This window comes from Eptatretus burgeri, chromosome 10, assembly GCF_056783735.1.
Source record: "Eptatretus burgeri isolate ZD-2024b chromosome 10, Ebu_testis_v1, whole genome shotgun sequence".
NCBI classification, from domain to species: Eukaryota; Metazoa; Chordata; class Myxini; order Myxiniformes; family Myxinidae; genus Eptatretus; species Eptatretus burgeri.
In genome coordinates this window covers 21,281,353-21,303,985 of record NC_140970.1, presented here as the reverse complement: position 1 = coordinate 21,303,985, position 22,633 = coordinate 21,281,353, and the positions used below count along the sequence as shown (strand labels likewise).

The 22,633-nt window shown below is 42.1% G+C and overlaps 1 pseudogene across 1 annotated transcript in view; it reads right to left on the bottom strand.

The window, feature by feature from the left end:
- Positions 1-22,633, bottom strand: part of LOC147018055 (protein kinase C delta type-like) — a 26,273-nt pseudogene extending 3,640 nt beyond the window's left edge. Inside the window, exons 1-16 of the transcript XR_015062237.1 lie at positions 22,135-22,633; positions 21,212-21,309; positions 15,840-15,941; positions 15,398-15,458; positions 10,727-10,877; positions 9,366-9,397; positions 6,261-6,346; positions 5,873-6,002; positions 5,156-5,265; positions 3,599-3,698; positions 3,212-3,360; positions 1,665-1,838; positions 1,481-1,572; positions 1,224-1,286; positions 988-1,126; positions 407-595 (exon numbers count right to left, since the gene is read on the bottom strand). The product of XR_015062237.1 is annotated as a protein kinase C delta type-like (transcript). The remainder of the gene's footprint in view (positions 1-406; positions 596-987; positions 1,127-1,223; positions 1,287-1,480; positions 1,573-1,664; positions 1,839-3,211; positions 3,361-3,598; positions 3,699-5,155; positions 5,266-5,872; positions 6,003-6,260; positions 6,347-9,365; positions 9,398-10,726; positions 10,878-15,397; positions 15,459-15,839; positions 15,942-21,211; positions 21,310-22,134) is intronic.

Below are 22,633 nucleotides of genomic sequence, written 5' to 3'. Positions count from 1 at the left end.
ATATATATGTATATGTATATATATGTATATATATGTATATATATTGTTTTATTTGACATCATTATTTTGAAAAATAAAATAAAATGCACAATTAAGCAATATAATTCAAGTTATCCCAGTAATTTCTCTGCAGGCGCCCTATCTTGACCTCTACTGGATGTAATACATTTGTGGTTTTGCAGCCAATTACGAGCAAGACTTGGCTGCCTACGACAGAAATTGCTGGCATTGCATTTGCTGCATATGGTGTTTTTTTTTTTTCATGCATCAAATGTATCACGTTTGAGAAAAATCAGATCAAGTAATTTTTTTGTTTGTTTGTTTTTGTTTTTTTACTGCTATTAAATCTAACCTGCGAATAACTAACAGATGAAAGTGGCAAAAGGCACAAAAAGTCATCTCAAACCTTGCACAGAATGTCCCGAGTGTGCTCTTCAAGTGCACGAGGGTAGTACGGCGTGTGCACACGAATGGCTTCAAAGAGCTCGTCCTCATCTTTTCCATGGAATGGAGATTGTCCCACAAGCATCTCATACAGTAGTACACCAAAGGACCACCAGTCCACAGACACCCCATATGTTTGTCCAAGCAGAATCTGGGGGGGGGGGGGTGTAATCATAGTCATAACCTTTATATGTTTGGCTTGGGGTTTTTTTGGTACATTCCACCCTGCCAATATCAACTTGTCACATATTCAACTACTGTATTTAGGAAATGTTTTTTGCATGTATTGTTTTGCACCTTCACTTACCTGAATTTAAACACCATCTAGATTGTCAGACAGTTTGCAGAAACATGCTTTGAAAGGCAATCAAGTTCGTTTCTAGAAAATAAAAAATTCTTGTATTCATGTTGATACAACCCCCACTGCCCGTATTGATTTAACAGTACTAATGTGTCCTTTATGTCAACCTTTTTATCTACAGATGTTATTATTACTCCTTATGAGATTTCAACATAATTTAATTATTTCAAACTGAAGGTCACCTCTGGTGCAATATAGTCAGGAGTCCCGCAGAAGGTGGTTGCCCTTTTTTCCCCAAAGATATCCTCCTTGCACATTCCGAAGTCAGCAATCTTCACATGCCCCTCATTGTCCAACAGGATATTGTCCAGCTTTAGATCTCTACATTGTAGGAAGGCAAGAAATGAATAAATCTAGAACCTCAGGCAGAATGTTGGGGATATGCATCTGCAAATCACCATATGTATACTTGGGTTACCTGTACACAATGTGTTTGGAATGGAGGAATTGTAGACCACATATTACTTCGGCTGCATAGAACCTGGAGGGATCAGAACGATAAGAGAGCACTATCTGAATTATTTACCAAAGGTAAATCCTGAAGAGAAGTATGCAATGGCAACATTTTGAGTGTTGGGCCATAAAAAAAAAAGTGATAAAGATGGCAAGTTCAAATATCAAACCCAACAACTGTAAATGACGTAACATATTTTTTAATTTTTTCCCAGTACATACATAGCTCGTTGCAGGTCAAAGCGGCCATTTTCCTGGATGTGGAACATCAGATCTCCTCCATTGAGATACTCCATCATGAAGAACAAATGCTCCTATTGTGCAAAGGAATATAAGCATTGCATCTATTTCTCGAAGTGACATTTTACATCCTCGCTGCTACTATGACTTTATGTCCTCGACTCACCTTGGTCTGAAAGCTGCTATAAAGATAGGTGAGAAATGGGTGTTGCCAGGCAAGTGCCAATACTCTCTTCTCCACCATTGTGCATTCCACATCATCATCCATCAGAACCACATCCTTCTTTAGGACCTTGAGGGCAAAGAACTGGGCACATCCTGTAAGCTCTGCTAATAGGACCTGTCGAAGATAGAAGAGAAGAAGAGAACAAAGAGCATGGGAGATTAATAGAGCAATTTTATGAAGCATGTACAAGTTGTACATGTCCTTCTTGTCATTTGGAAAGTGGAATAGAGGGAAGAAAATTGTGAAGGAACGGAGGTAAAATATTTATGCAATGTTTAAATGTCAACATGAGGATAAGTCACATACCCAGAGGTAGTGATGCAGGTGCGTTTATTGATGAGATGTTACGTTTATTGATGAGAGTTAGAGTATCTGCAGCAATGACTGAAGAATATCCACCACCCCCCTCCCCCTTTTTCTGAGGATAAGCAGTCTGTATCATGCACGGTCAAGAATGGACCAATGTGATAGTTTATTACTATTATTTTTTTTGTCCGATAAGAAATTAACTTTTTCCCTGGGCTGGGATCCAATTCGGAATTGAGCTCCTTTCCTGTACCTCATCTGACGTCACACAAAAATTGTCGTGTTTTGAAGCACAGGTGCTTTTCTTGGCAGAGTTTTCTCACCGGCTAGCACTTGAAGGGTTAGTGCTTGAAAGAGTGGAATCGCGATGTTTGGAAAGAGAAAATTACATCCCATTACATCAATAAACTGACTTCAAATTGAAAGAATATATTTTGAAAGTGACTGTAATCGGGGGAATCCAATTATCACCATGCAATTCTGATCCTAGCCATGTTTTGTTTTGTTTTAACTTTTTTTTTTAATGACTCGTGCACCTACCTTTTTGAAATCCTGAATCTGCCTCTGACGTAGCTCCTTGCACATGAGTTCATGATATCATATTCTAAAGGTGGAGGTTAATTATGCAAACATTGGGCTTCCAGATTCCGAGAAGGCCACTGGAGTCTGCAGAGATTTTCTTCCATTTGTTATTTTTTATTATTATTATTATTATTATTGTTATTATTATTTTTTAACTGGGCACTGATGGCCTTAAGGTCATGTATTAACTTTATTAGTTGCTTAAAGTGGAGCCCTTTATCAGCAGCAACTATCAACCTGTTGCCGTTTCACAACGTGGGATCCGACTGGGATTGGAATGAGAAGAGCTATTGGGCTGCACACTCGGACAGGTTTATTAACATAATAAGGATTGCTTGGCATTGCTCCGTGAGTGTGTAACTTGTGATGAAGTAACCCCATGTTGAAATCCCATACACTGTGCTGATTTTCTTCTGTTGTCTACCAATGTCTCTGTAATTCATCTAAAAGTACACTTGTGTTTCATCCTGTCCTTGTTCTTGTGATTTATGTGCAAGCGCCCCCATGAGCCTCAGACACCAGGGACAAAGAAAAATGTAATTGCTCACATATTTTTGCTTTCAAACTTGTTCATCTCCACAATGCTGCATTCCACTTACCTTTCCAAAGCTTCCTTTTCCCAGCACCTTGAGCAGGGTTAAGTCGTTCAGTGTTATGTTTTTGACTCTGCTCTTCTCTGGACTTTTTTCTTGGAGCTTCAATGTATCGGGCAGCACCAGTGGTCGGTGGAATACTGCACCAGCTGATTCTTGCAACAACACATTGACATTGCATGGGCACGGTGTTGAGGCTGTGTAACCGTTTAACATTTCATAAAAAGTGACTTGAGAGTTAATTTTATAATATGAGATTTTTAAATACTGTTGTAGCTTGGCAAATCATTTCCATGGATTTGAACTGTCAAGGGTTTAAAACAGCATTGAAATACCACTTTGCATTGCTTATTTTCTCTGGTTTTATTATTTAATTATTATTGGTCTCCTTACCAGATTCTTCCCAGGCAACTGAAGGTGGTCGCTGAGAAGTTTCCGTGCCTGGTAGGAGCAGAGGTCCAACTCTGCTCACACTGTCTCTCTTTTTCCGCATCTAGCAGAGGAATGGTAATTTCAAAGAACAAACTTTGTATTCTCAGCATAACCTTTGGTAACCCAGCAATAAGCAGAACACTCGTACTTCAAAAGACACCGTTAAATAATTACGATTTTGATACTTTCCATGTTATTCAAGCATGAGGATGAATCGATGATTATAATTAATGATTCCTCTGAGTGACATTCAAAATTAGGAAATTTAGATATGATGGGAGGCCATTTGGTTCATTATCCTCTCTTTATTTTTATTTTTTAAATTTCTACGAATGAGGATCGTGGAAGAGTAAGGCAGAACTGACAGTGGGACAAATTTCGAAGGAATGGATAAACAGGCAAAGAGGGGAGGAAACATTGACATTAGCAAATAAGATGGTTGGGTTAGGAAAGGTTAATGGGGGTATAGTGGGGCAACTTAGCATAACAATTGTGCATTTTGTGAGGAAAGCACCAAATTTGGCACACTGGTAGCCTATCATATTGTGAACAGATTTGGATATTGGGCCATCTCAAAATTTTTGATGGCAGTGGAAAATGGCTGCCACAGCCATCAGCAGCTGAATTTGAGATGGCCCAAGATCCAAATCTGTTCATAATATGTTAGGCTACTAGTGTGCCAAATTTGGTGCTTTCCTCACAAAATGCACAATTGTTATGCTATATTTAGCTAAGTTGCCCCACTAGTAATAAAGATCATGGGACAGAGAGGACAACACCCTTTTACGACTGCATTAACAGCCACAATTAATCCCATCTTTGTGGTGTCAGCAGTGAGCAAATTTTGGCCCAAATCTTTCACGAACTGGCTAGTCGGGCCTAACCTTTGATTGGAGTTGTTTCAGGCAGCAATTTGGAATTTGTTCAGGATGTAGTCAATAACTAGCCAACACTTATTGAATGATACCACTAGATATTTTTCATCCACCAACTAATGCTCTCAGGTGGAACAACCAGCTTGATGTCCATCTGAGGGATGCCACACTGAGATTAGACATCCGGCTTTTAAAGCACCATTCTGCCAGTTTATAGTTGGGCCTGAAATAGAACACAGAATAGACAGCTCACAGGTAAATGCATGATCTCTGCACTGTCCTGATGAACTGTCCAGTGTCCCTATGCTCTATCGATACTCAAGCTTTGACTACCACAGGTGGTTCAAATTAAACAGCTACTCCCAAATAGGGAATTGGGCCAGGAGAGTTGTACACACTGGTCTGTTCTTCAAAGGGTATAGTGGGATCTTTCTTGCTGCCAATCATGATATCAATGAGACACCCAGGTTTGGTCTCCCGATGAAGGATGATGGATGAAAATGCAGAGCATCCTGCAAGCACTGCACCAGATTAGTGTTTTGTTTTTGTTATTGTTTTTTGTGAGTCTGACCCTGAACTGATCCAAGACTGCTCAAAAGCAAGCCTGCCACCAAACTTCATTCTCGAAGGTATACATGCTTACCTGCTGCTGCTGGGCGATCTGAGCTAGGGCTTCAGCCATGAGCTTCTGGTTTATTCCACACACATTGGCCACTTTGCTCATGCACTTACGGTGCACGTTCATACCACACTCTGCAGTACATGGATGAAACAAAGCAAACCAATGTATCAGGAACCTGAACAATAACGTGTAAGGTGGATAAGTGCATTCTAAACAGGCAGCTACAGCTGTGACTACAAACAGCATGAAGGCTTCAAAGTAATATTTTACAGCCAGCTTTATTCCTTGCCCCCCAGGCTGAAAATATCGGTATTGCTCAAGGATACACCGGATCATCCAGGAAAGCCGGACGAGTCACTGGTCCATAGAAGCAAAGCAAATTAAATTGCACTGCGTACAAAAATCCTCCGAGGGGTCTGAGGGTTGTTTTGAAATTCTTTTCCATGGTGGAGGATATGCTGGCAATGCTGGGTCACATTAAAATCGTTTAATTTTGTTCTTCCTTGGAATCCAAGACTTATTCTTCATACTCCAGCTTCTTATATACCAGCACCCACACCCTCACTTCCCCATCTCATGTTGGCCTTCATTTAAGAGATGTGGTAGCGATGGAGACGATACCTCTTTCAATAACATTGTGCTAACCTTATAACAACAACTAAACATCAATACAAGTGCACATTCTCGTGAACCATTTTGAAGACTCTTGAAATTAGTAAGCATTCAGGTTGGGCTTACCTTCACATTTTAGACCTTGCTTGACTACTCCCCAGAGTAAGGTGCCACAATGTTCACAGAATGTCGGACTGTGGTAGGTTTTATCTTTGAAGCGATGAGGCACATCCAGCTTGAATCGTTCTTTCATCATCTGAAATCGATGGCAAACCGTTTTGTTTGTCCTCGTAGCAAGGCTTTGGTTTAAAGACCAAATAGGTGTACAATATCTTGCGTTGACTGCATTAGACAGGTGTTTCAAAGAATTAGAAAGCAAGAGGAAAATAAATAAATTTAACAGACGCACCTAGACCAATTAACTTTATATAGACCAAATATCAAGGAGAAATGTGCTGATTGGTAGATGATTGATGAAGTAAGTCTGTTAACATGTTATCCAAATGTTTCCCACCTTGGTTTGTATGCTGTTTGCTGCCGTGCCTGTGCACTTGGCCAATATGGAATCCAGACAGCGCTTGTGGATGGCAGCATTGCACTCTGCAAACAACGTCCGCATCACAATTTGTATCCACAAAGGGTAAAGGTCGAGAGTACTTGAATCAGGGTTCATGATTTGTGAAATAGCTTGAGATGTTCCTGCTGCCATGATCTGCCATGTAATGTGATTGGCAAATGTATATTGCAAGCCATAGCGTAGCCTGGCGATGTGCATTGGAGGCTCACTTGTAGTTTAGGCTATATTGTAGTTTGCCTCTAAACTTTCTGGTCCTGAGTTTGACTCCTTGGGTTGTGGGACACAAACGAAAGTTTTTAAAGCGGTGCTAAGGGCCCTGTCACACCTTGACGTTTTAGCCAGCATATGGCAACGTATCAAAATGTATGTAAAACGCTGGCGTATGCTGAACTGTTGATGTTTTTTTTCAGTTTTGGGCGAATTCATAACGAGTTGGACGTATGCATAATGTATTAGTAACGTACACAGAACGTTTTGATAACTTATAGATAACTTATACCAACGAAGGCTTAGCGTGTTGTCGGCGTTCACAACTTATGCCCAACGATAGTCTAACTTATGCATAGCGTGCGGCAGCGTATCACCGACGATCACGTGGTGTGGCCTATTAAAAGGCTGCCACTCGACGATTCAAATCATAACTGAACTAGACATCGAAGTGTCAACATCACCGGCGTGCCCTGTCACACCTTCACGTTTTAGCCAGCGTATGCTGACGTATGAAAAATTTGGCAAATACGCTGGCACACGTCGAATACGTTATGGGTAAGTTTTGTATACGTTAAGAGCACGCTGGCATACGTCGTAGTACGCTGAGCTCGTCGACAAATTTTAAGCATGCTGAAACTTTTTCGACGTATGCCAGCGTATGACTTACACGTTCCGCATACGCTGGCCATAAGTTGTAGGCACGTTATGCGATCGTTGACACACGTCGACACACGTTACTTGTAAGTTACTCATAAGTCGAAACACGTCGAGGTAATGTTTAGCATACCCGGAACTTATTTCTAACCTTTGAGTAACGTGCTTTGAACCTATGTGTAACGTATCTCCAACGCATATTGACGTATGTAGACGTATTTGACGTCTTCCGGACGACCACAGAACTTACTGAGCGTGTTTCTAACTTACAGCTACCGTGTAATGGTGTATTGGCAGCATTTAGGGGAATTGGTATGTAAGAATGGGGTTCACAGGAGGAACCTGTCAGTGTTCCAGACTCCATGGTGAGTAGATGTCTATGTCAGCAGTATCAGTAGTAGTAGTAGTAGTAGTAGTAGTGGTAGTAGGTGAGCGTGATGGGGAGGGTGTGGGTGATGACGGATCCCCCTTGCGTCCGCGTCCACGGCCAGGAGAGTTCTTTGCAGCATTCTTCGAAGTTTTCTTCGGCATTATTGTGATGTTGACACTTCGATGTCTAGTGCGGTTATGATTTGAATCGTCGAGCGGCAGCCTTTTAATAGGCTACACCACATGATCGTCGGCGATACGCTGCCACGCACTATGCATAAGTTAGACTATCGTTGGGCATCGGTTGTGAACGCCGACAACATGCTAAGCATTCATTGGTATAAGTTATCAAAAGTTATTGAAACGTTCTGTGTACATTACTAATACGTTATGCATACATCCAACTCGTTATGAATACGCCCAAAACTGAAAAAAACATCAATAGTTCAGTGTACGCCAGCGTTTTACATACATTTTGATACGTTGCCATACGCTGGCTAAAACGTCAAGGTGTGACAGGGCCCTCATAGGTTAGAAATAAGTTTCGGGTACGCTAAACATTACCTCGACATGTTTCGACTTATGAGTAACTTACAAGTAACGTGTGTCAACGATCGCATAACATGCCTACAACTTATGGCCAGCGTATGCAGAACGTGTGAGTCATACGCTGGCATACGTCGAAAAATTTTGATCATGTTTAAAATTTGTCGACAGGCTCGGCGTACTACGACGTATGCCAGCGTGCTTCAGCGTGCTCTTAACGTATACAAAACTTACCCATAACGTATTCGACGTGTGCCGGTGTTTTAGACAAATTTTTCGTACGTCGGCATACGCTGGCTAAATCGTCAAGGTGTGACATTGGCTTAACAGGGGGCTTTATGCCACAGAGCAAGATGCCTCTTGGAAAAAGCAAAGGGTGCTCCATCATGGAGCAAAGATGCCTCTTGGAAAAAAAATATTAAGGTGTTTCTTGTTTCATTTACAATGAGTGGATGTTTAAAATTATCATTGGCAGCACTCGGTGCTTGCTAATAAATTAATGGAATATCACTGCATTGTGTAAACTTTTGGTAAATAAGACAATGGGATTTGAAATGCAGCACATACTGTACGTGATGGGCCAAATGCCTTATTCCTGTGTCTGTACTGTTATAAGAGGCTATTATTGTGAAAGACGAGTTGTTCAGTAAAACATGATAGATACATGTTTGGTGACGTATATTATTATATGCTTGTATAAAAGTTTCTCGCACAGTAAATGTGGGGCATTCACAAGGTTCTAAAAATCGAGATACTCGCAACATTGTGTAGCTGATGGAACACCAAAAGTTTGTTTGTTTTTAAACTACAAAATGGCATCTTGGTGTTTCACAAGAAGGATGATTCATCAAAGAATGTGCCATTCCTCCGATGGACGTTAAACTGAGTGTCCTGTCCACAAGCATTAGTTGGACATTAAAGATCCCACGGTGTCCTTCGCTAAGAGTAAGCGAGCTATCGCCGATGCCTTGAACAAATTCCAAATTCCTGTCCTGACTATCTTCTGCGAAGGTAAAGGCAAACCACCCAGTATATAACCCATGCCAATAAACTACTTTGGCAGTACTGATGCTCTGTAAAGAGTATGGTATGGGTCAGATCTCAGATATTGATAAAATAAACGATGGAGTCTCATTGGTCAGAAATGTTAAAAAGACTTTACAAGAATAAATTGTTGCTCATCATATTCATGTCTATGAATGAGTAAATTAATGAATGGTGTGATGAGCCAGAAAGCATGGACAGTGGCAGTATCCAACACACCTCTGCACTGGTAGCCTTGCTTATTGAGGCCCCTGCAACACAGAGAGACGTAAATACATCAGACATGTCAGTCAACGAGCAGTTATTTCAAGCAGAGTAATCCACTTAAGCAGAGCTTCACATCGTAATCAATAGCTATTAGAAATATTATATTAACCGTGTTTGGAGGAATGATTTATGTTGTTGCGGGAACTGCCAAAGGGGGTAAAGGGAGTAAGACAGACTCCTTATTTTGTTAATAAATGTCTAGTATGGATAAGTATTTGGTTTCTGTGTAAAATGCTGGGAAATATGGAGAAGGATGTTTCAGCAGACCTCCAGAGTACCCACCCCATACCCAACATGATGTATATGTCAAAATTCTGCCATTCCCGTACCATTAATTCTCTATAACATCCCCCATTGGAATCTTTTTGTGTGTGTTTTTCAAGTTCTCTCGCCCTCTTGAGTGGGACAGATGGAGGCGAACCGCACTAGGTGGTATGGTATGAACGCTCCTCCCACCGTGGAGAACCCTCTGGAAGCTACTCCAGCTTGGGGAGGGAGAGGGGTTAGAAAAGGTAACGCAAGGGTGCAAAGCAGGTCTCGCGACTGTCTCATTGCTTTCCCTCGCGAGTCTCTTCCTGGTCACTAATGACTGAACAGTGAAGTGAACACATCACTCGTCCTGGTCCAATTTATTTTTGTTTGTGCGCTCCTGGGTATCCTGAGGTCTTCGCATGTGCTGCAAGGGTGAGGATGTGCGGTGCAGAACCAGCTCTTGTTTAAAAGACTGCAGCACGACAACTTTCAAGCCGGCATCCCGCCACAGCTGACATCCCGCCCATTAGGAGGGTACTAACGCGTTGGTTCATCAAGAGTCTCGCTTGGCCCCCATCCTTTCCAACTGATGACCACATCACACGCGACAGACTCATTTGAGGTTCTGTGCGTCGACAATCGAAGTGAAGATTTTTTTCGGCTTCCCTGGCAGATGGCATATGGACAGCCCCAATGACTATGCATCGCTCAATTGGTGACCACACTAGTGAAGGATTTGACCTTGTGTCCACCCGGTCCACCGTGGGATTCAGACCCTGGTTCGATTCCCATCACCGTAACAATATGTATCAATTTATACACACAGAATGTTTGTTATTGGACTTTTTAGCGACTGTTAAAGCACTTTCATATCAAATATGAACATCCCATTTTAGTTATAAAACTGCCTTATCTGAAAACCTGCTTATATAGAAATTATTTGTTATGAATAGTGTGATCCCAAGTGCTTCTTGGAATGCAGTTTAATTACTCATTCCAGTAATGGGAGGGGTGGAAGGTATGTTGTTTTTTTTGTTTTTTTCCCCCTCTGCTGGACCTACCAAACAAACTCTCGACAGACCGAGCAGAATGTAGGCTGTGGGAAGAATGTTCCAACGAATTCATGGCCTTTCACATAATGAACCTTCGCCTGCTTGATGGCACCTCGTCGCTTGTTAAGTGGGTTTGAAGGTTCAGACATTTTGCTGTTTTCTGAAATGTACACACATGCACGGGTTAGATTGAATCGGCCATAACCTGCAAAGTTATTGTTGATAAACGGTAGTTAACAAGCATCTATCAGGAATGCAGAGGAATAGAGTTAACTTGTCCATGTTTGTTTTTGGACATCTATCATCCATACCAAGTCGAACTACAGAATGGTCTGTGCAGCAGGAATGAGATTTCTAATTACCCCGAACACTCAAAGCGAAAAGCAGGGTTGAGCAAAAGGTTCACTTCCGTTTGTCTGTCAACAAACGTCAGTTTCTGATTGAGGAACAACTTCCTTTCAATTAAATGTTATATTATGAATGTGAATCAGAGAACGAAGCTGCAGCTCAGCAGTACTTTGGCTCTGAATTCGACCAAATGTGACATTTGCATAGAGGAGTGAGATACTTTTTTTTAGTTTGTTGTTCTGTCTGGAAATCAAACAAAATTTAAAATTATTCCAAATAAGAAACTTACTTTTTTAAAAGACTTCATAATGGACACAAACAACCGGCATGAATAACTAATGTAACTTTAAATAAGGTGGTGTAAATCATTATTTTATTTCAATTGGATTATATACTCGTACGGTGTTCCATGAACTACATTTCAAATTGAGATTGCTTACATCATGTTGGGTTTATGGCATGCAGGATAGCTCAGATGAAGCCTGGTGTTGGCGTGCTGGCTAATGTGGCTAGCTTGGTATCTTAGGGTCCTGAGTATGAGCCCCTGTAGGCTGTGGGGTGGGGTTGACTCAGCCTGTCATCCTTCCTTGGTTGGCAAAATGAATACCCGAGTACTGGTAATAGGGGCATTGCATCAGCAGCACAGCTACTTCCTCAGCCAATGATGCTACTCGCAGCCTTGTGTTGAACATGAATGAGGAGGAGCTCAAAGTAATGCAGTAACTTTTGAGCTAGTTTGTTTGGGTTTGATTCCCGACATATCCACAAAATGACATTGGGGTGTTTCACAGGCAGAGCGTTCCATGATTGACTGTGCCATTCTTCAAATGGATGTTAAACTGGGGACCTGTCTGCAAGCATTGATTTTTGGTGGATGTTGAAGATTCCATGGTGTCTTTTGACAAAGAGATGGTGAGTTATCAACGGCATCCTGAACAATTTCCAAATTCTTGCTCTAACATCGTTCCCAGCTGCTCCTGGACTCTGTGTCCTTTTCTCTCGACAAGGTGGAGAGTTTGCTGTCAAACCTCGACTCTGATTCTGTAAACCAATCCAGACGGCATCAGCCCTCATGTTCTAAAAACCTGCTCTGCTGCTCTTGCTCACCCTCTCTCTGTTCTATTCACTCTCTCATTTGCTCAAGATCATCTGCCATCTGCTTGGAAATCAGCAAATATTACTGCCCTGCATAAAAAGGTGCAAAAACAGATCCCTGCAACTACAGACTAATCAGCCTTCTCCCAATCATCAGTTTGGTTATGGAATCCATCATCGCTTCAGACATTAAATCCTTCCTCTTCTCCAATGGGTTGATTTCCGATCATCAATTTGGATTCAGACCATGTCCCTCTACCCTGGACATGCTGCTTCCACTCTCCCAATAATGGATGGAGATCCTCAATGCCAGACATGAATTCAGATCCATCTACCTCGACATATCACATGCCTTCGATATGGTCTGGCAACCTGCCCTGCTCACGAAGCTCTCTTCCTATGGTATCCAAGGACATCTCTTCTCATGGTTCACAGACTTCCTCTCCTGTTGCAGTAAATGTGTGGCCCGAAATGAGTTGTCTCATCCCCTCTTCCTGTCCAGGCTGGAGTTCCTCATCTTCACTCTTTCATTCCTCTTTTTTCCCGCCTTTGGAATAAACTTCCTCACTCTATTCTTTCCCATTCTTCCCTCCAGGCTTTCAAAACAGCTGTTCACCACCACCTCTTATCTTCCCCCATCCAAATCCTCGATCTTTTCTACCCCCGATAATCCACCCAAGCCCACTTCCTTCATTTCTCCTGCTTTCCTTCCTGAAAGTCCCCGAAATGTCCATCTTCTCTTCGCCATGTTCCCCATCCCATCCCCATCCCTCTCCCTTCCACAGTTCACCTAATGTGTCTGTTCCCCACTGTTTTGTCCCTTCCACTCCCACCCCTCTTGTCTCATGCCTCCTTGCTGTGAGTTGTGTGTTAGCTCTCATACGAGCCTCGACCAAGGTATACAAAAAAAAAAAAAAGTGTTCTGGGCCCTGTTCTTTTTCTGGTTTTCATCAATTATCTCTCCGACTCTGGGAAATCCTCTATCTCTTTGGTGATAACTCCACTCTCTGTCGTACCATCTGTCATCCCTCAAATCGGCAAGCAGCAGCCTCTTCACTCTCTGCATATGTGGATAAAATCACAAACTGGTCCAACACATGGAACATGTCTTTCAACCCTGACAAATCTCACACTCTCACTTTGTCTCTCCAAAAGTACCATTTAGAACCCCCCCCCCTGCCCCCATCTACTTTCTCAACAATCCTCTTCAAGAAGTCCTTTCATTCAAACTTCTGGGTCTCACGATCTGCCATGATCTTTCCTGGGAAAGCCTCATTTCCAAGCTGGCCTCCAAAGCCAGCCGCTGACTGGGCATCCTCCGTCATGCAAAGTCCTTCCTGTGCACATCTGAACTCGTGACCACACACAAAACTTTCGTCCGTAGCCTGATGGAGTACTGCTCTCCCCTCTGGGCTGGTACTCCCGCCTCTCACCTTTCTCTTCTTCACACTGTGGAAACCAAGGCATGTAGGATCATTGGTATCTCCCGCAATGAGGCTGAGTCTTTGGGCCTCTCACTCTCGCACCGTAGGCAGGTCTTTCTGTCTTCTACCGTCTCCTCTCCGGCTTCGCCTCCTCTGCTCTGTCTGAGATATGTCCCCCCTCCCCCCCATATTTCCACGGGGCGCTCAAGGTTCGCCAGCAACCCCCTTCTGGTAAAACTACCAAAATCAAGAATCACTGCTCAACTTCATTCTTTCATTCCTCTTTTTTTTCCCCACCTCTGGAACGAACTCCGACATTTTCTTCAATCCCATTCTTCCTTCCAGGTCTTCAAAACAGCCGTTCACCCCCATCTCATATTTTTCTTCCCCCATTAATCCAGCCCAAGCTCACTTTCTTCAATTTTCCTGTTTTCCTTCTTGAAAATCCCTGTAGTGTCCATCTTGTTTACCCCATGTACCCCCACTCCATCCCTCTTTCTTCCACAAGTCTCCTGATGTCCCTGTTCCCTGCTCTTGTTGTGCTTCCTTCTTGCACCCACCCACCCCCCACCTCTTTTCTCCTGCTCCCTTCATTATATGTTCTGCGTATTGGCTCTTAGCTGAGCCTCGACAATGCATACAACAAAAAGCATGTGCAGAGATGCTGCATCAGTGTCACAGCCTCAGTAATGATGCATCCAGTGGGCCAAATTAATTATTAAATATTTGTCAAACTCCTCGTCCACGAAACATATTGTTGCTTTGCTTGTTTGAAGTTCCCATCTGAACACAAAACTCCTGCTGCTTGGATCCGAGGTTCAAATACCATGCAGTTTTGATTTCACCATTGTTTACTAATGTCCTTGTAATTCATGTCGTAGTACACAACACAACCCAACAGAAATATTGAAGGCCATTTTTCCCTGCGAGAGCAGGGGTTAGCCTATGTCGTAGGACACTGATGCCTCTTTATGCCCTTGTCTCACACTTTATGTAACAAGCTTCTCCATGAGCCTTGGTCACTGTACATGAAAATGTTTAAACATTTAAATGCTTAGTTGTCGGGTATTTAATCATCAGTGAATGTAATGCTCGCTCAGCGTTAATACGAGACCAGCTGTAATGGAATGGGAGTTGTGGTCCCCAAAGAGTTGATGGATTAATCTCCACAGTCATTGTTAAAACATGAGATGTTTCTCATGTGGATATTTTTTTTTGTACCAGAAACTTTTTCATTCACATAATGCATCAAAGCTACATCCAGCTGACTTTTGAACCACAATAGTTTTTCATCCACCATTTGACAACACCAAATCCAAAAACGCCAATAACATGGAATCAATAATCATCAAATTGCTCTTTAAACATAATTGTTTGATCTTTTTGTCGTCATGCTGCAGGTTTTGCTCACGAATTTCAATTTTTCATGCATATTTCGAGGCTCGGAGGAAGGTTTGACAACAAAAGTTCGAAGGGTGACGAACCAATAATGGGATGAAAGCAGACCAAGGATCTCTGAGGATCAAATAATCGATGTCTGTAATGACATTAGGTGAAGCAGGTAAAGTCTACACATTTCAGAAATAGTTTGGAGATGGCGAGCTGATGTTTTGTTTTTAATTTGGAAGTGCAGCCAATCGGTTGCTCTTGTATCCAGGGCTTATCATTTCAATGCAGCAGGGCTGCTGAGCACACCGCAAACCAGAACACTCCAGACCAAGAATGTTACAGCCATTGAATCGAACCCACCCTTCCGGAGTAAGAGGGGAAAGGGTATCAACATTTCTTTCAGATTCATAGTCTTGAGCTCTACCTTTCGTATCGTCCACACGTTGCACAGACAAACGGAGCCTGCCCTCAGGCTGGAGGTCCACCTGCGGGAGGACAGTAATTTAAGAGCTTGTCAAGCATTGTTGTCCTCATTAAGTATCTAATCAAATTTGTTGTCTAGTTAGAGTCTGGTGCAGTTGATCTGGAATTAAAAAGGGCTTTTAAGGAGGATGAGCGTTGGAACACACACACACACACACATGGACGCACGCACGCACGCATGCACGCACGCACACCAGCAGCAGCAGCAGCAGCAGCAGCAGCAGCATCATGCTCATTGCCCTCGATTTGTGTGCAAGATCATACATATAGGACACAATATCGATGGGTTTATATGTATCTCAGAACTCAGGTTTGAGTGCAATGCAAAATGTGAGGGTTAGAGTTTTTGGTAAGTATTTCCATCAATTGCAACAAAGGTTTACCCAGAATTCAGAGACTGCATCCCCACTGCAGTGCTCAGCCATACTGATTAGGGTGAGTTCAGTATCAGAAATAGGCTTGCCAGCACCACTCATCAGCATCATCTACCAGGAAAGACAAATCATACGATGTTGTATTCGATCACGTGACCGTATCCGATCAGGTAAAAATGACAATAAACGATTTTTAATCCTGGCTATCCTCATATTGTGGCATAACCTGAATGTTTTGCAACAGACAAAAAGGTGCGAGCAATCCCAGCAACAAATATGGAGTTATTTAGTGACGCATCAGTGACGTCAACGAGCCAAAATGGGTTTAAGGTTTTCTACGTCAGAGAAAGATTGAATCTTTTCTGGTGGAAAATAGATATGGGATTTAAAAAAAAAAAATATATATATATATATATATATATATATATATATATATATATATATATATATATATATATATATATATATATACACACAAGTCAAGCTTGTAAGATCACATTCGACTTCCAACGAAAAACTTTGAGATTTGACCAAAAAACAAACAAACTTGGAGCATGAAAGACAATGAGCAACGCGAGCACTAAAACCATTGAATCATATTACATGGAATCCTGGACTCTCACAATGAGCTCACACAGTTGATAGACTCGTTCAACAATTTGTATTCCAGAAACATATCAAAGCAGGAATGATAAAAAGCTTGTGTTAGCATCGCTTAAGGTTGTAAATGTGTGAACCTCATGCGGAACCAGTAAGGCCCATAAAAATGTTTCCTGCACATGAATCCTTGAAAAATAAAAATAACAAGTGAGTCTCGTGGGAAAATTTTGAGACTTGCCATGTGTGGATAAAGATTGCCCTTCTTCAATGTGTGGATGTGGTGCAGGTCTGCAATGAGCTGTGTTGAGGATAAGTGAAGAGGTTAGTCTTAATACGATGCTTCCTGCTCTGCTCATCTTATAAATTTGGTTTATTTTGTAATAATGAGATTGTAGCACGAGCCATGTATTCCATGTGACAATCAAAATGGCCATCTTAATCGCTCGGTAATTTGGGCCGCTGCTGGCCCCGTTATTGGGTGTGGTTTATGCCTTTGGGAACTTTTGTTAAGCCCCTCCTTTGGGGTGTCATTTGGCCTTCCATGTGCCCTGTTGGTGGTCTTGAACCCCCCCCCCCCTCCTTCATGTGACTGCATTGGTGTCAGGAGTGGGATTACACCTGTTGTGTTGTATTTTGGTGGGGTGCTCCATGATGCTCTTGTGATCAATTTTGTTTTTTTGAAGGTTCGCTTGTTGATTAAATTTATATAATCTGGTAATAGAATATCACACTGGATGGGCCTTGCCATCAAGAGGAAGTTGTGGAATGAGAGGTTGTTGTGCAGTGTTTAAATGGTATAGAGTGAGGTCTAATCTAGGTCTGTGACTCACTTTTGTGTGTGTGTGTGTGTGTGTGTGTGTGTGTGTGTGTGTGTGTGTGTGTGTGTGTGTGTGTGTGTGTGTGTCTCATTATTTGATGATTCATGTTATGAGTGCTCAGAATGCTAGAATGACATTGAATGCTGTGAATGCTCAGAAGGATGAACAAAATGTCAAAATGCCAACATGAATGCTTGTTCAGAACAAATTACCTCCCCCCCCCCAAAAAAAAACAAGCAAGAAAGACATAAAATGTTATAGTCCCATTATTTTAGTAATTTCGTTGTCTGGAGTCAAATAGCAAGCCAATATTTATTTATACAACTAAAATATCCGCCAGTCTACAAGTCAGCCATTTTTGATCAGATGGCAAAATAAAGTTCGGTACAAGTGTATGCCATCAAGTACTGTGCTTGTGCCACGTCTGAACAAAATCTGACAATGCATGTTCGAGAAATGGTTGGGGATACGTTTAAGCAACAAAATGGCCACCAATCGGTCATCTTGGATCTGATCTGGAAAACAAATGACTTGCATATGTAAGCCATCATTCGTTAATTATCTGTGTGCCAAGTTTGAGCAAGATCGGTAAATGCTTGTCCGAGAAATTGAGGGCCGTGTTCAACATTGGGGTTTTTAGATCCTCGTGGAGGATCTCGAAGTCTTACTCAAGTTGTTGTTTTTGTGGACTTTTTTGTTTCACATCCGACAGTTTTCGTTGAAACTTCCTGAAACTTGGCATATATATGTAAAAATACCCTGCGCAGACAGTAACCATCTCCGATTTTGAAAATTCCTCCTCGAAAAAAAGTTATGACGTCAAAATATCTCCGCCAATGGAAATCGCCTAAAAAATTATCTCCGAAACTAGGCCAGCTTTTTGAATTATGTTTGCGGGAATCGAACAGGGCATTAGCAGAGATGAATTACCGCACATATGATACATCACTATGACGTCATATTTTTATGACGTCATTCCTATTTTTGGACATTTTTTGTTTTTTGTTTCATTTGTTTCACAGCCCACAGTTTTCATTGAAACTTCCTGAAACTTGGCATATATATGTAAAAATACCCTGCGCAGACAGTAACGATCTCCGATTTTGAAAATTCCTCTTAGAAAAAAAATTATGACGTCAAAATATCTCCGCTAATGGAAATCGCCTAAAAAATTATCTCCGAAACTAGGCCAGCTTTTTGAATTCTGTTTGTGGAAATCGAACAAGGCATTAGCAGAGATGAATTACCGCACATATGATACATCACTATGCCGTCATATCAATTTTATGACGTCATTCCTATTTTTTGACATTTTTTGTTTCACAACCCAGAGTTTTCATCGTATCTTCGTGAAACTTGCCAGGCATATGCAGAAAGCCCACGAACAGGCAGTAACCATCTCCGATTTTGGAAATTCTTCCTAGAAAAAAAAGTTGATGTCATAATATGGCCGCTAATGGAAATCGCCAACACCATTATCTCCGAAACTAGGCAAGCTGTTTGAATTTTGTTTGCGCGAATCAAGCCGGGCATTAGCACAGATAATTTATCGCAAACCTAATACATCACAATGACGTCATATTCGTTTTTATGACGTCATCTTAAGAGGACGAGGATATTAGTTCATTCGAGCTTGTGTTTTTTTGCAATTAAAATGGCCGCCAGCCGGCCATATTTGATTGCATTGCGAAACAAAATGTTGTGCTTATATACACCATCATGTGCTGTTTTTGTGCCAAGTATAAATAAAATCGGTCAATACATGTCCGAGATATGGTGGTGGATGCATGCACGCACTCACGGACACGAAAATCGAGACCAAATCCATAAGCCCCCATTTCGGACTAAGTCCAACGGGAGCTAAAAATACGTATAAAAAAGGGAGGAATTGACACAACAAATCGAAACCCTTGAAGCATATGTGGAACAATTGGAAGAGTACTTTAGGGAAGTAACCATTGACACGATAGAAAAGTTTGTTATCCATAAAATAAAGTGAAAATCAGGGTAGAAATATTAAATTGGTTTCACGAGGACCAAATAGGGACTTAACCAGTGTGAGGAGCATTCAGTAAAGCTTGATCAGGTACGCCAATTAGTCGTAATATTTGGGACTCCAATGGAGGGGTGAAGAATGATAGGTTGGTGCAAAGCTTCAAAGGAGGGAGTTAGTAGGGAGGATGGATGTTCAGCTCCAAAGAAGCCATGCCATTGGTGCATTGAGATGGAGGTGGGAATTTGGAAGTTTTTTTTATAACTCATAATAACCGCTCCCTCCCCCCTCCCAGTAGTAAAATATGGTGTCAATACTCCCTGCTCGAGGTACTGCTTCTTCTTAGCGTGATGGATGGACACATCTTATTTTAGTAATAGTAACACCCATTCCCTCCTGGACTGAAAAAAATAGTGTTGATACCTGTTCTTTCCGGCAGGGGTCAGTGGTTATAAACCACTTGAACTATTTTCCGTGGACAGGTGAAAATTATAAGTTTGTCTCCCCCATTCTCGTCGGGAGGCCCATGACCTCACCCCGGGTACCTCAAGCACATATGCAAAATTTGGTGGAGATTCACCGAGCCATTTTCAATTATATAGTTATCAAACATATTGTGCATACATGTAATTACCTGACTTTAGTAAGATTCAAGAATGTGGCAATAAGTGGTTTGTGCAAAGCAAGAGCACAGGACATATTTTAACATTTCAAGAACGTGGACCCGCTGTGAATATTTTGTATTTGGTGCCAGCTGACCCCCTGGAAGCACAAATGATAATTGGCACGCTGAAAAATCCTTTTGGAAAAAAAACACCAAAGAGAAATGGCAAAAGCACAGTTGCAAGTGTGGAAATTGCAGCAGTTGCAATGATAGAAATTTGTCCATTGAATTCCTCAGGCAACATTTATGTAGTGTCATTGGGAGAGCTTGGAATTGGGGGGGGGGGGGGGATTGAATGCTCTTCCCGATCAAGAGATGCATTTGCAATTGGAAATGCAGCAAACTGCTAACATTTGTCAAGTTTTAGAGATGGTCAATCACATGTTACTTTTAACGAGGCCCAGGAAAGGTGGTGATAAAGGTGGCCATGTTGGAGTTGCTGGGCAGGGGAAGCCACAAAGCAAGAATGAAAATGAGCATCCTCCTTTGAGGTGAGTCAGCATGTGGACACCGATAGTTTTTCTGCCACTGCCAATCACCTATCGAAAATGCACTCATACTTTTTTAAACCAGGTAGTTCATGCAAAATTTGTCGATGAAAGAGACTATCTGGCTCAACCATTCTGTTATGTTATGGGACAATTTTAGGATGATGCATACTGTATGTCTGGTGTTGGCTTCATGGTTAGAGTGGTGGGCTGAGGAACCTTAGGTCTTGAGTTAAAATCCCACTTTTCAGTTGAATTAATACCAGGTGGGGTTGACTCTGCCTGTCATCCTTCCGAGGTCGGTAAAATGAGTGCCAGCAGCTGGTATCCTATGTCAGAGTGGTGACCCATCCAGGATTGGGCCCAATAGCCAAGGAGACTGCTTCGGCAGCACCAACACTCTGCACAGAGTATGGTCCCAATCCTCCTCCTCATACTGCGAATTGTATGCAGAATTTTGCAGTCCTATTATGCATTCCATTAGAACCAGGCATTATATGACATTTCTTTTGTGCAAGAACATTTAAGGAAAAGCAAAGGAGACACTAAGAAGGTGGGGAGGGGAGGAGGGGGGAAGGAAAGGATTCCTTGGATCATCATGTCTGTGATATTTTTCAAGGCAACATTCCGACAAGTCGCACGGTAAAATTATGGATCAACATTGGCACATGTGCTTTGCGGCTCAAGATAGGCAAAGAAAACCAGAGGGTTAAAGTGACAGATTCTTGCACATACAACGAACTCCGATCATTTATTGATCCATCCGATAAATTTTGCTCTCTATGGATATCAATTGCGGAGAGATGTGGACGTCAAACCTGCATGCTTCCTCCTTCACAAACTCTCGCATCAATTTTGGTTCTCCAGCGTGGATACATCGTTGGCTGGTTCTGGATGTAAGCAAGAGATCCCCGCTCTGTGTCGAACACACACAAATATTATTATAAAGTGGAATCAACAAACTGCCTCACTATGCAAACTGTCATCATGGCATTGAGGAATAATGTCTGAGATGCTGAAGCATTCTTGGCAAGGGTTATACTAGGCGAGTTTGCCATTGTCTTCCCAGCAGTAGCTGGTGCAGGAATTTGGACATGGTACTGACGATAGCTCGCCTACTCTTCGCAAAGGACACCATGGGATATTTAACGTCCTCCAACTGATGTCGGCAGATGGGATACCCAGTTTAACGTCCTTCAAAGGGACGGCACATGCATTAATGAATCACCCTGCCTGTGAAATACCGACCAGGATACGAACCAGGCTAGACAGCTTCGAGGCGAGTGCGTACCTCTAGACAAACCTACCAACACTGAGGTCAATCAATAGGAAAGAAATATTTTCGTAAAAAGTGTGACCTGATATCCTGTTTCAGACTCACCATTTATGGAGTGGTTATAAAAAAAAAAGAAGAGTTATAATGAGGTGAAATGGTCAAACACATGTTCATCCCTGAAAATTAATTTGGAAGTTGGTCAGGGTCGCAGCCAAATGACCAACTTTTTGAACAAGCTTCCGTTGGATCTTGCGGGTGACACCGGCCGCTTAATGCCACCTCCTAATGCATGGTGTTGCAACATGATTCAAATCCAGTGTGGTTAATTAGTAATATAAACTAGGAGAAAATAGCAAGCTCAAAAACAGTTAACCAAGCTAGCACAGAAGAGACCAGCATATTAAGTCGATAAACCAGTTGATTGCATTGGCATGTAAGCAGGAAACTCAAGCAAGCACCACGAACCAGAAGAGATTGCCTCTCGGACATTGACGGCACAGTACGGTTGTCCAATTGCAGCTCCATCTCCACCCTCCCAGGCTGTGAAGCTGATACGTAGCAGCATGATGTACCGAGTTCTCGCGTCCCTCCGGTCAAGCTGGTGTTAATGTTCCTCTTTTCGCTTGAAGTCGTCCTCCACCCACTGACTGCTACTCTTAGCACACAACCAGCTGAATGTATCAAGTGTCAGGCAGAATCAGCAGAGGGCTTATCCAGGAACACTTGGCTGTGTCTGAGACTTTCAGGAGAGCGTTGACTAGGCCCGAGGTTCAGAAAGAAAGACGTGTGGACGTGATAACTCTAGTCTCTAATCTGTACTACTAGGTTAGCTGATGCAGCTTTTTTTAGTCCAGCACTTTAACTTCAGAGGGAAAACTTGAGCATTTCCTGACTTTCATTTCCCCTACAATCCCTCCCACTCTCTCTCTCTCTCCCTCTCTCTCTCTCGCCCTTTCACTCACTC